Source organism: Otolemur garnettii, unplaced genomic scaffold (genome assembly GCF_000181295.1).
Source record: "Otolemur garnettii isolate 467f Iridium unplaced genomic scaffold, OtoGar3 scaffold00119, whole genome shotgun sequence".
Taxonomy (NCBI): Eukaryota; Metazoa; Chordata; class Mammalia; order Primates; family Galagidae; genus Otolemur; species Otolemur garnettii.
The window spans coordinates 5,089,510-5,099,910 of record NW_003852514.1 but is presented as its reverse complement, the minus strand read 5'-3'; the positions used below and the strand labels follow the sequence as shown (position 1 = coordinate 5,099,910).

General features: G+C 42.7%; 1 protein-coding gene across 1 annotated transcript in view; it reads left to right on the top strand.

The window, feature by feature from the left end:
* The first annotated feature begins 4,943 nt into the window (after positions 1–4,943).
* LOC100950334 (cytochrome c oxidase assembly factor 1 homolog) overlaps positions 4,944–10,401 on the top strand; it is a 91,845-nt gene continuing 86,387 nt past the window's right edge. Inside the window, exon 1 of the mRNA XM_003797552.3 lies at positions 4,944–4,999. The gene's annotated coding sequence lies outside the window, so the exon portion shown is untranslated. The remainder of the gene's footprint in view (positions 5,000–10,401) is intronic.

The window sequence follows — 10,401 nt, the reverse complement described above, 5'->3', positions numbered from 1 at the left end:
AGGCAGAAGACTCGCTTGAGCCCAGGAGTTGGAGGTTGCTGTGAGCGTGATGCCATGGCACTCTACCCAGGGGGATAGCTTGAGGCTCCGTCTCAAAAAATAAAAAATCAAAAAGGCAATAATGAATGTTGGTAAGGGCACTGTTGGTGGGAATGTAAATTAGTACAACCACGATGAAGAACAGTATGGAGGTTCCTCAAAAAACTAAAAATAGAACTACCATATAATCCATATACCCTTTGTTGGGTATATAACCAAGGGAGGAGAATTTAGTGTATTGAAAAGGTATCTGCACTGCCATGTTTATTACAGCACTCATCACTAAAGCTAAGATTCAGAATGAACCTAAGTGTCCGTCAATGAATGATTGAGTCAAGAAATTGTGGTACATATACAGAATGGAATATTATGTAGTCACAAAAAGAATGAAATCCTTCCATCTGTAACAACAGGGATGGAACTGGAGAATATTACATTAAGTGAACCCATGGACAGAAAGACAAATCTCGTATGTTCTCACTCATAAGTGGAAGCTAAATATTAAAAACAATTGATCTCATGGAGATAGAATAATTATGGCTACTAGAGGCCGGAAAGGGTAGCAGGGAGAGGGGGATACAGTGGGGATGGTTAATGAGTACAAAAGTATAGATACTGTAGGGGCCTGGGTCCCCACAGCCTTTGCTGGGATCTGCACTGAGGGCAGTTGACTTGAGAAAAAATTTAGAGTCAGTTATCTCAGGTGAAATAACTGATCAGACCTGTGAGAAGCACACATTAAACCAGCAGCATCTCAAGTGCCCGTAGCAAGTGTAGCCCTGGGCCATTCTCCCATAGGTCTCTTTATTCAATCAAAAATCATAAATCAAGTTGACAGCATAATGCATAAACTTAATATGAGTTATTCAAATCAAGTTGGGTGCCTCAAGTAATCATTAACAATCAGAAGAAGGGAAACAAAAGAAGGGAAAATCATTCAGGCACACCATGTGATTACAACTTATACTTTACAAACTGGGGATAAACTTGCCTAAGTCAATTCAGTGACTTCGAGCTATGTCTGACTCAGGTGATAGTAATCTTTGGTTGAGAGGCAATTTGTTCTCGGCCACCAGGTAACAATAGGGCCATCTGCAGCCCAGGAAAAAGGAGGGCATGGGATCTTGGACTGTGGTCAACAGGACCCCCGCAGTCCTAGCCCTGAGCCTGCCAGGTGTCAGACATCCTCTGTAAACCATCAGGCTATTGCTAATCTTGAGGTGTTTGAGGAACTTGGACTCTGGTCAATAAGCCCTCCAGAAATGCGTGTCCTAAACTACACTACAATCCTGATTTCCATAAGATAGTTAGATAGAATGAACGATATTTCAACATAAGTTAGGGTATACTTTAAAATAACTAAAAAAGTAGAATTGGAATGTTCCTAACACAAAGAAATGATAAATACCCAAGATGGCAGTCACCCAAATTACCCTGATTTGATTAATTCACCTTGGGTGCCCATGTCAAAACATCACACATATCCTTATGAGGATAGATAATTGGCTGGGTGTGCTGGCTCACACCTATAATCCTAGGACTCTGGGAGGCCAAGGAAGAAGGATTGCTTGAGCTAAGGAATTTGAGACCAGTCTGAGCAAGAGTGAGACTCCTTCTTTACAAAAGCCAGAAAAATTAGCCCATCGTGGTGGCACTCATCTGTAGTCCCAGCTACTTGGGAGGCTGAGGCAGGAGGATCACTTGAGCCCAGGAGTTTGCGGTTGTAGTGAGCTATGATAATGCCACTGTACTCTAGCCCAGGCAACAGAGAGCCCTGTTTCAAAAAAAGAAAAAAAAGCCTATTTAATGTATTCTTACTTACAAACTATGGAACTAGGGCTAATTGACCTGGGGTTTGTTTTCATGAACATTGCATAAAATGCACTTTATATAAAACCTCCTAAACTTTTTATTAGTTGATTTATTCTGTGAAATATCAAGCTTGGAAGGTTGCTTGAGGCCAGGAGTTCAAGAGCAGTCTGGGCAAAATAAGGAGACCCCTTCACTTAAAAAAAAAAAAAGTTAGCAGAGTGTGTGCTGTTCACCTGTAATCCCAGAGACTCAAGAGGCTAAGATAGGAGGACTGCTTGATTTGAACCCAGGAGTTGGAGGCTACAGTGAGCTATGATTATGCCACTGTACTCCAGCCTAGGCAACAGTCCTTACAGTCCAAGCACCTCAAAATCTGACTAGTTTCTACCAATTCTTTGGAAAAGAAAAATTCTCAGAATTCAGAATTTAATGTTAGACAGCTTTGCTAATGTGTTCATTTAGCCAGTGGATGGAATATATGTCTGGTAACCAATTGTTGTGTAGAAAGAAAATAATAGAAAAAAAATTTTTTTAACCTCACCTTTACACTTTTGTTTTTCTTTTTTTCCTTTTTTTTTTTTTTTTTGCAGACAAGGTCTCAACTCTGTTGCCCAGGCTGGAGCACAGTGGCATGATGATAGCTCACAGCAACCTTAAACTCTAGGCTCAAGCGATCCTATGGCCTCAGTCTTCCAAGTAGGTAGACCCACAGACTCTTCCCAGCAGGACTGTGTTACTGGACTTTTGACATTGGATTTCCAGGCTCTTGGTCTCCACGATTTGATGAATGAATTGATGGACCACAGGATGGAAGTTAGGTTTTAACAGGTATTACAGCTCTTACAAAGAGCTAAACCTTGCAGAGCAGGATAAGATACGTTTTATACAAGTGTCACAGCTCTTACAAAGAGCCAAACTTTCTTGCAGAACAGGATGCAAGTGTTACAGCTCTTCGTCTTCTGCTCTCTCTCCCTTGAAGGTCTGCGACAATCTGCCCCTAGGTGCTCTACTCAGGGGTTTATATAGGGGCAGTTGTCCAATGAGCTGAAAGCTGAGCTGATGGGTCTATTTTCTCCTGAAAATAGATCTATCAGGAGCAGAATTGAAAATGGACCAATTAGGAATGCAATGGAGGAATCACCAGTGTTTTCCCTTGCTCAGTCAGGTCTTTTTTGCTATTGGAGCCTCCAGTGGGAGAGGAAAGCTCCAGCCTGCCAGTTCCTCTGCCGGCTGCTGCAGCCAAGACAGAGGCGGCAAGTCCCCCAGCCCCGCTCAGCTGAGCTGGCTGGGACGCCACTTTGTCCAGTATCACCTGGGTATTAAAAAAACGTTTTTTGTAGGGATGGAGTCTCCCTATATTGCCCAGGCTGGTCCCCAACTCCTGGGCTCAAATGATGCTCCTGCATTGACCTTCCAAAGTGTTGGGTTTGGGGTGTCGGCCCCATATACAGAGGGTGGCAGGTTCAAACCCCGCCCCAGCCAAACTGCAACAAAAAAATAGCTGGGCATTGTGGAGGGCACTTGTAGTCCTAGCTACTCAGGAGGCTGAGGCAAGAGAATCGCCAAAGCCCAGGAGTTGGAGGTTGCTGTGAGCTATGTGATGCCACAGTGATCTACCCAGGGCGACAAACTGAGACTCTGTCTCTACACACACACACACACACACACATACACACACACCCCCACACCCACCCACCCACCCACCCAAAGTGCTGGGTTTTAGACAGGAGCTACCACCCTTGGCCTACACTACCTTTTAAAAGTTCTATAGCTTGTGAAAATTTTATAGCATGAGTAATTACTAACATCACATATAATTCATGTAAATGATCTATTTTTTTTTTCATGATAGAGATGTGCAATCGAGTGTGAAGACTAACGTTAATTAGTCTTGGACTTAATGCTTCGTGGAGGAAAGGTACTTGGACTTCAAGTTTGACATTAAAAAAGTAAATGATGATAATACTGGTGACGACAACAATGGAATGAGATGAAAATAATAATCAGTTAATATTTACTAAGCACACACAACGTGCCCAATACTATTCTAAGTGTTTCCCATCCTCATAACAAATTATGAGGTAAATGCTATTATTATCCATCTGATTTCTAAACTCCATGAGAACAGACTCCTGTATTAGTTTTTCCTTCCTCCTGTATTCCTTGGTGCAGAGTAGGCACTTAATTTGACGAATAAAATAAAATTTAATGTTGTTGAATTTCTCAGCTGGGCGGAGCTGAATGTGTTTCAGCGCCGTAGTACGGTTCAGATTGAGGAAGGAGAAATAAATCTTATACTTGATGATCCTGACAAAGCAGCAGGCAGCTGCGGAACTCCTCCAAAGACAAGAACTTCACGCTGAGCTAAAATAACCTTGGGGGAAAAAACTATGTAACGAATACAAGCACCCTGGTTTCTTGAGAAATAAAATCATTAACTCTTGTAGTCTTTGTTGTAACTAACTATGCAGCAGATACTGAGCTGAAAAAGTATAAAAGAATTAGGAAAGAACTGTTCCTCGGAACTCAGCATTTTACACCTTGAGGCACCTGAGTTCTCACAGGCAATTAAAGAAAGGTTCCTTCCTCATTTGTCCGGCCCGCCGGGGGTTTTGCCGCCGCTGCCCGTCCTGCTAAGCAGCCGACTCGACTTGGGGCCCGCAGTCAGACCCTCCAGCGGTCTGAGGGACAGTGAAGTGGCCCCCTGATTAAAAAGTTTGAGGACCCCATATTGTTAGCATAAGCGTCTGTTAGTTTTAATTCCGTCTTCCTGCAACAAGATGGCCCGGGGGGTTCTCCTCCCTGGAGGCTAGGTGAAGCGCAGGTAGTTTAAATTTCCTTGCCGCAAAAAGCTGGGGTAACTGGATGCAAAAAACAAAACAAAAACAAACAACGAGGATCGCAGGAGGCGAAACCCACCTCTTGGGACAAGTGTGAGACGCTCAGAGCCAGGGTCCAGGAAACCTCCTCCCACCCTGGTGGCGCTTAGGAGCCGAGGCCGGCGGTTTCGACGCTCTAGGCCCGCGAGGAGGAGACGCCGGAAGTCTCGACTGCTCGCGGGGCTTGCCCGCCCGCCAGCAGAGTCCGCTGATTCCCTCACCCGGACGCTCCTTAGGCTTTCGGCGGCGTGTACCTCTGTCATTGAAAGGTTAGTTTCTCCCGGCTGTAAGAATTTCTGTCTCCTCTTTCACAAGGAGCGTTTATCCTCGCACTCTGGGCGGCCGTGTGTGCTCGCGTGTTGGGCTGCTGCAGGGGGAGTACCCTCAGGGGTCATGTCCTCGTTGTCGCCGGGTCGTGACTTCCCTCCGATGCAGAATTGGCGCTTAGGGACCCGCCTTGGTTCCGCGGGTTGGGATATCAAAAGTGCCCCCACCTACTCCGAGTCGTGAGGCCGAAGCATGACGTGCTGAGCGTCCCCAACAACACATTTATGAAGAGTTGGAGTCCTTTCGAAGAAGTGGAACTGGACACTTAGTAGTGGTCTTAAATTTCACACCCTGAGGAGTACCGTGCCTGGATTATTGTAGGAAAAGGTTTTCTGGTTCAGTGGACATATATGTTTTTGGCCCTATCACACTTAAGAAAACCCAACAGGGGCTGACTGCATAAGTTATTTTTGATGTAGGGGAAGGTACATATGTACACCGTATGTATGTATGAGTGTCAGTCGGAGTGTGTGTTTGGTGGGGGTGCTGTGTATAATTAAAAACCCATTATTAGATTCCGATTTTTTTTTTTTTTTTTGAGACAGAGCCTCAAGCTGTCGCCCTGGGTAGAGTGCTGTGGCATTACAGCTCACAGCAACCTCCAACCCCTGGGCTTAAGCAATTCTCTTGCTTTAGCCTCCCAAGTAGCTGGGACTACAGGCACCCACCACATCGCTTGGGTATTTTTTTGGCTGTGGTTATTGTTTGGCAGGCCCGGGCTGGATTTGAACCCACCAGCTCTGGTGTATGTGGCTGGCGCCTTAGCTGCTTGAGCTACAGGCAGCGAGCCAGATTCTGATAATTTGATAATCATCTTCTCCAACCTTTCTCTAATACCTCCTCATCCTCTCTTCAGTGGTATTGTACTTCTAAGGTGGCTCACCTTTGCAGAGGAGTATGTTACACTTCGTACATTAAAAGAGATCTGACTGTGTTACTAGTGTGCCCATATTTTACTGCCTTTAGGATAATACACATTTCTTAGTCTGGCTTCAAGACCCTTCAAGGCCTTGCTTCTGCAGAATTTTTCTGTCTTTTTTCATGGATAATACAGCCATACATATGCTCACTTTATGCTCCTGCTGTGCCAATCTGCAGCAATTTCATCACTTTGGATATAACAAGGTTTTACATGGTTTACCAAAGTTTTTATTTTTATTCTTCCATTCATCTGGAATTTATTGACTTTCTAATATTGCCAGGTACTATTAAATTAAAAAAAAGTTTAATTATTGGTACAAAAATAATAGTTGTATATCTTTATAGGGTATGTGTTGATATTTTGGTACAGGCCTACAATGTGAATTAAATCAGGATAATTGGGGTATCCATCATTGCAGGCATTTAACATTTCTCTGCGTTAGGAACATTCCAGTTTCACTCTTTCATTTTAAGGTATATCCTAACTTATTTTTTGTTCTGGCACTTTTTTGTGCTATCTTCCAGATACTATTTGAAGAGCTGGGAGTAAAATTGAAAAAAACCCACTATCCCAATACAATCTTTAGTCCTTGAAGAAGAATACAGCTTTACTGACATATAGATAACATACCCTAGAATTCACGCATTTAAAGTGTACAGTGATTTTTAATACATTCACAAAGTTGTACAACCATCACCACAATCAATTTTGGAACATTTTCATCACTCCTAATTCTGAAGTCATATAGTAGTTTCTCCTGATTTTCCTACCCTGATTCCCCATTCCAAGCCCTAAGCAACTGCTGATCTACTATCTGTAAATTTGCCTATATACATTATATGGTCTTTTTTGACTGGTTTCTTCTGCATAACATTCATGTTCATCCATGTTGTAGTATGTATCAGTACTTTATTTTTATTACTGGATAATTTTTGTATGGATATACCACCATTTATCCATTGATCAGTTGTTGGACATTTGGGTTGTTTCTACCTTTTGGCTATTATGAATAATTTTGGTATGACCATTCATGTGCAAATTTTTGTATAGACAGTATGTTTTCATTTCTCTGGGCAATATATCTAGGAGTAGAATTGCTGGTTCATAATGGTAACTCTGTTCAACATTTTGAGAAATGATACCAGAGTGTCATTTTATTTTATTTTAGAGACAGAGTCTCACTTTGTCGTCCTCGGTAGAGTGCCGTAGCGTCACAGCTCACAGCAACCTCCAGGTCTTGGCGATTCTCTCGCCTCAGCCTCCTGAGTAGCTGGGACCACAGACACAGGCCACATGCCCACCTATTTTTTGTTGTAGTTTGTTCGGGGCCAGGTTTGAAACTGCCACCTTAGGTATATAGAACTGGCGTCCTTCTCACTGAGCCACAGACACCGCCCAAGTGTCATTTTGTATCTTTTTAACTTCTTACCAGCAGTAGATTAGGGTTCTGATTTCTCTGTTCCTCACCAGCACTGTCATTATGTCTTTCTGATTCTAGCCATTCTAATGGGTGTAAAGTATGTGTTGTATTTTTTTCTTTTTAGTTGAGATTTAATAATTGTGCAGATTTATGGAAGAAGGTGATTTTATTTTTTGAGATAGAGTCTTGCTCTGTTGCCCTGGGTAGAGTGCAGTGGCATCATCATAGCTCACAGCAACTTCAAACTCCTGGGCTAAGCTATCCTCTGGCCTTAGACTCCCTGACTAATTTTTCTGTTTTTAGTAGAGACAGGGTCTTGTTCTTGCTAGGCTGGTCTTGAACTGCTGAGCTCAATCTGTCCTCCAGCCTTGGCCTCCCAGAGTGCTAGGTTTACAGGCATGAGCCACTGTGCCAGGCCTAGAGTGAGATCTTGATACGTAGATACAGTGTATAATGATCAAATTAGGGTAATTAGCATCCATCACCTCAAACATTTATCCTTTCTTTGTGTTGTGAACATTCAAATATCTTCCAGCTTTTTGAAACTATTGTGGTTTTAGTTTGCATTTTTCTGATGGCTAGTGATGTTGAGCATCTTCTCATGGGCTTATTGTCCATTTGCACATCATCTTTGTGGAAATATTTATTCAGATCCTTTGCCCATTCTTAAAATTAGGTTATTTGTCTTTTTATCACTGAGTTGTAGTAGTTCATTATATATTCTAGATAGAAGTTGCTTATCAGATATGTTACAGTCTTTTAGATTGTATATCACTTCTTGGCCTTTTGGCTAAGATAAAGTATAGATTGTGCTATAGTTCCTTTAAATGAAAAACTTACGAAGTAAATTTTTATTCTCCCTGGAGACCTCCCTATATGTGAGGTATGTGAGGGTAATTCAGAAAATGATCTATTTCCCAAAATTGTCTGTGGAAGGCCAGGTCTAGGAAAAAATGATGTGAAGAACCTGTAAAGAACATTTTAAGACTTGGAAAATGAAACAGGAGAAGGAAAACTTTATATAATTTGTCCATTCTCTATTGAGTTTTGTCTTTTCTTTATAAGAGTTATTTTTGTAGGGATATTGAGCCATTGACTTAGATATGTGGCAGATATTTTCAGTTTATTTAGTTATCTTTGTTTTATAGTTTTTTTGTACTGTTTTACATATTTGTGTACTCAGAACTGTCAGTCTTTTTTTTTTTTTTTTTTGGAGTTTTTGGCTGGGGCTGGCTTTGAACCTGCCACCTCCAGCATATGGGGCCAGTGCCCTACTCCTTTGAGCCATAGGTGCCGCCCCAGTCTTTTTTTTTTCTAAAGGCTCCTGGGAGATAATTTGGGAAATTCTTTAATTATAGGAGTTCTAGGCCTGGCCTCGTGGCTCATGTCTGTAATCCCAGCACTCTGGGAAGCTAAGGCAGGTACATTACTTGAACTTAAAAGTTTGAGACCGGCTCAGTGCCTGTGGCTCAAGCGGCTAAGGCGCCAGCCACATACACCTAAGGTGGCGGGTTCGAATCCCCAGCCCGGGCCCGCCAAACAACAATGATGGCTGCAACCAAAAAATGGCCGGGCGTTGTGGCGGGCGCCTGTAGTCCCAGCTACTTGGGAGGCTGAGGCAGGAGACTCGCTTGAGCCCAGGAGTTGGAGGTTGCTGTGAGCGTGATGCCATGGCACTCTACCCAGGGGGATAGCTTGAGGCTCCGTCTCAAAAAATAAATAAATGGGCTCGGCGCCTATAGCTCAACGGGCTAGGGCGCCAGCCACGTACACCTAAGGTGGCGGGTTCGAATCCCCAGCCCGGACCCGCCAAACAACAATGACGGCTGCAACCAAAAAATAGCCGGGCGTTGTGGCGGGCGCCTGTGGTCCCAGCTACTTGGGAGGCGGAGGCAGGAGACTCGCTTGAGCCTAGGAGTTGGAGGTTGCTGTGAGCTGTAATGCCACGGCACTCTACCCAGGGGGACAGCTTGAGGCTCTGTCTCAAAAAAAAAAAAAAAAAAAATAAATAAATAAATAAAAGTTTGAGACCAGCCTGACCCTGGTCTCTAAAAAAGCGAGACCCTGTCTCTAAAAAAATAGCCAGGTGTTGTGGTGGGCGCCTGTAGTCCTAGTTACTTGGGAGGCCCTGGCAAGAGGATTGCTTGAGCCTAGGAGTTTGAGTTTCCTGTGAGCTATGACGCAATGGTACTCTACTATGGGCAAGAAAATGAGACTATCTCAAAAAAAAAAAAAAAAATTATAAGAGTTCTAGAGACTGACGTAGTAGTTCCCTGGGTAATGTGACTTCTGAATCCTTGGTATGATACTTAACCTTATAGTGTTCATTGTTTCAGATAATACTGCTTCCTTGTCTTTCTGCCTTGAAAAATATGCTATAATCTGCTTTAATTTTATTCATTTAATTTTCTACTTCAGACTTTAAGAAGCTATTCTCTTATTCTCTTATTGTTCATGTTTAATATGCTGTATTAGATTCATGAGAACTATATTGGGCAATTGATCACCAAATAATGAGTATTTATTTTTAGAGACATAGTTTACTCTGTTGCCCAAGCTAGAGTTTTGTGGTGTCAGCCTAGCTCACAGCATCCTCAAACTCCTGGCTTCAAGCAGTCGTTCTACCACAGATTCTTGAATATCTGGGACTACAGGCACTGGCCATAGCCACCAGTTGATTATTCTATTTTAGTAGAGACAGGGTCTTGCTCTTGCCCAGGCTGGTCTTGAACTCCTGAGCTTGAGTGATCCTCTTGCCTTGGCCTCCCTGCTAGGATTATAGGCGTGAGCCACAGTGCCCAGTCTAGTAAGTACTTATTTCACTTTATCAGACATTTATTTGGAGATTTTAATGTATGTGTAGTTTAAATATTCTATTCTGTATTGATTGGGGGATATTGGGAAATGTGGTTTCATAAAATCCTGTTAACGGGCTAGCTTGGGCAACATAACTATCTTTAAAAAGTAAAAAAAAAAAAACAAAAACAAACAAACAAACCATT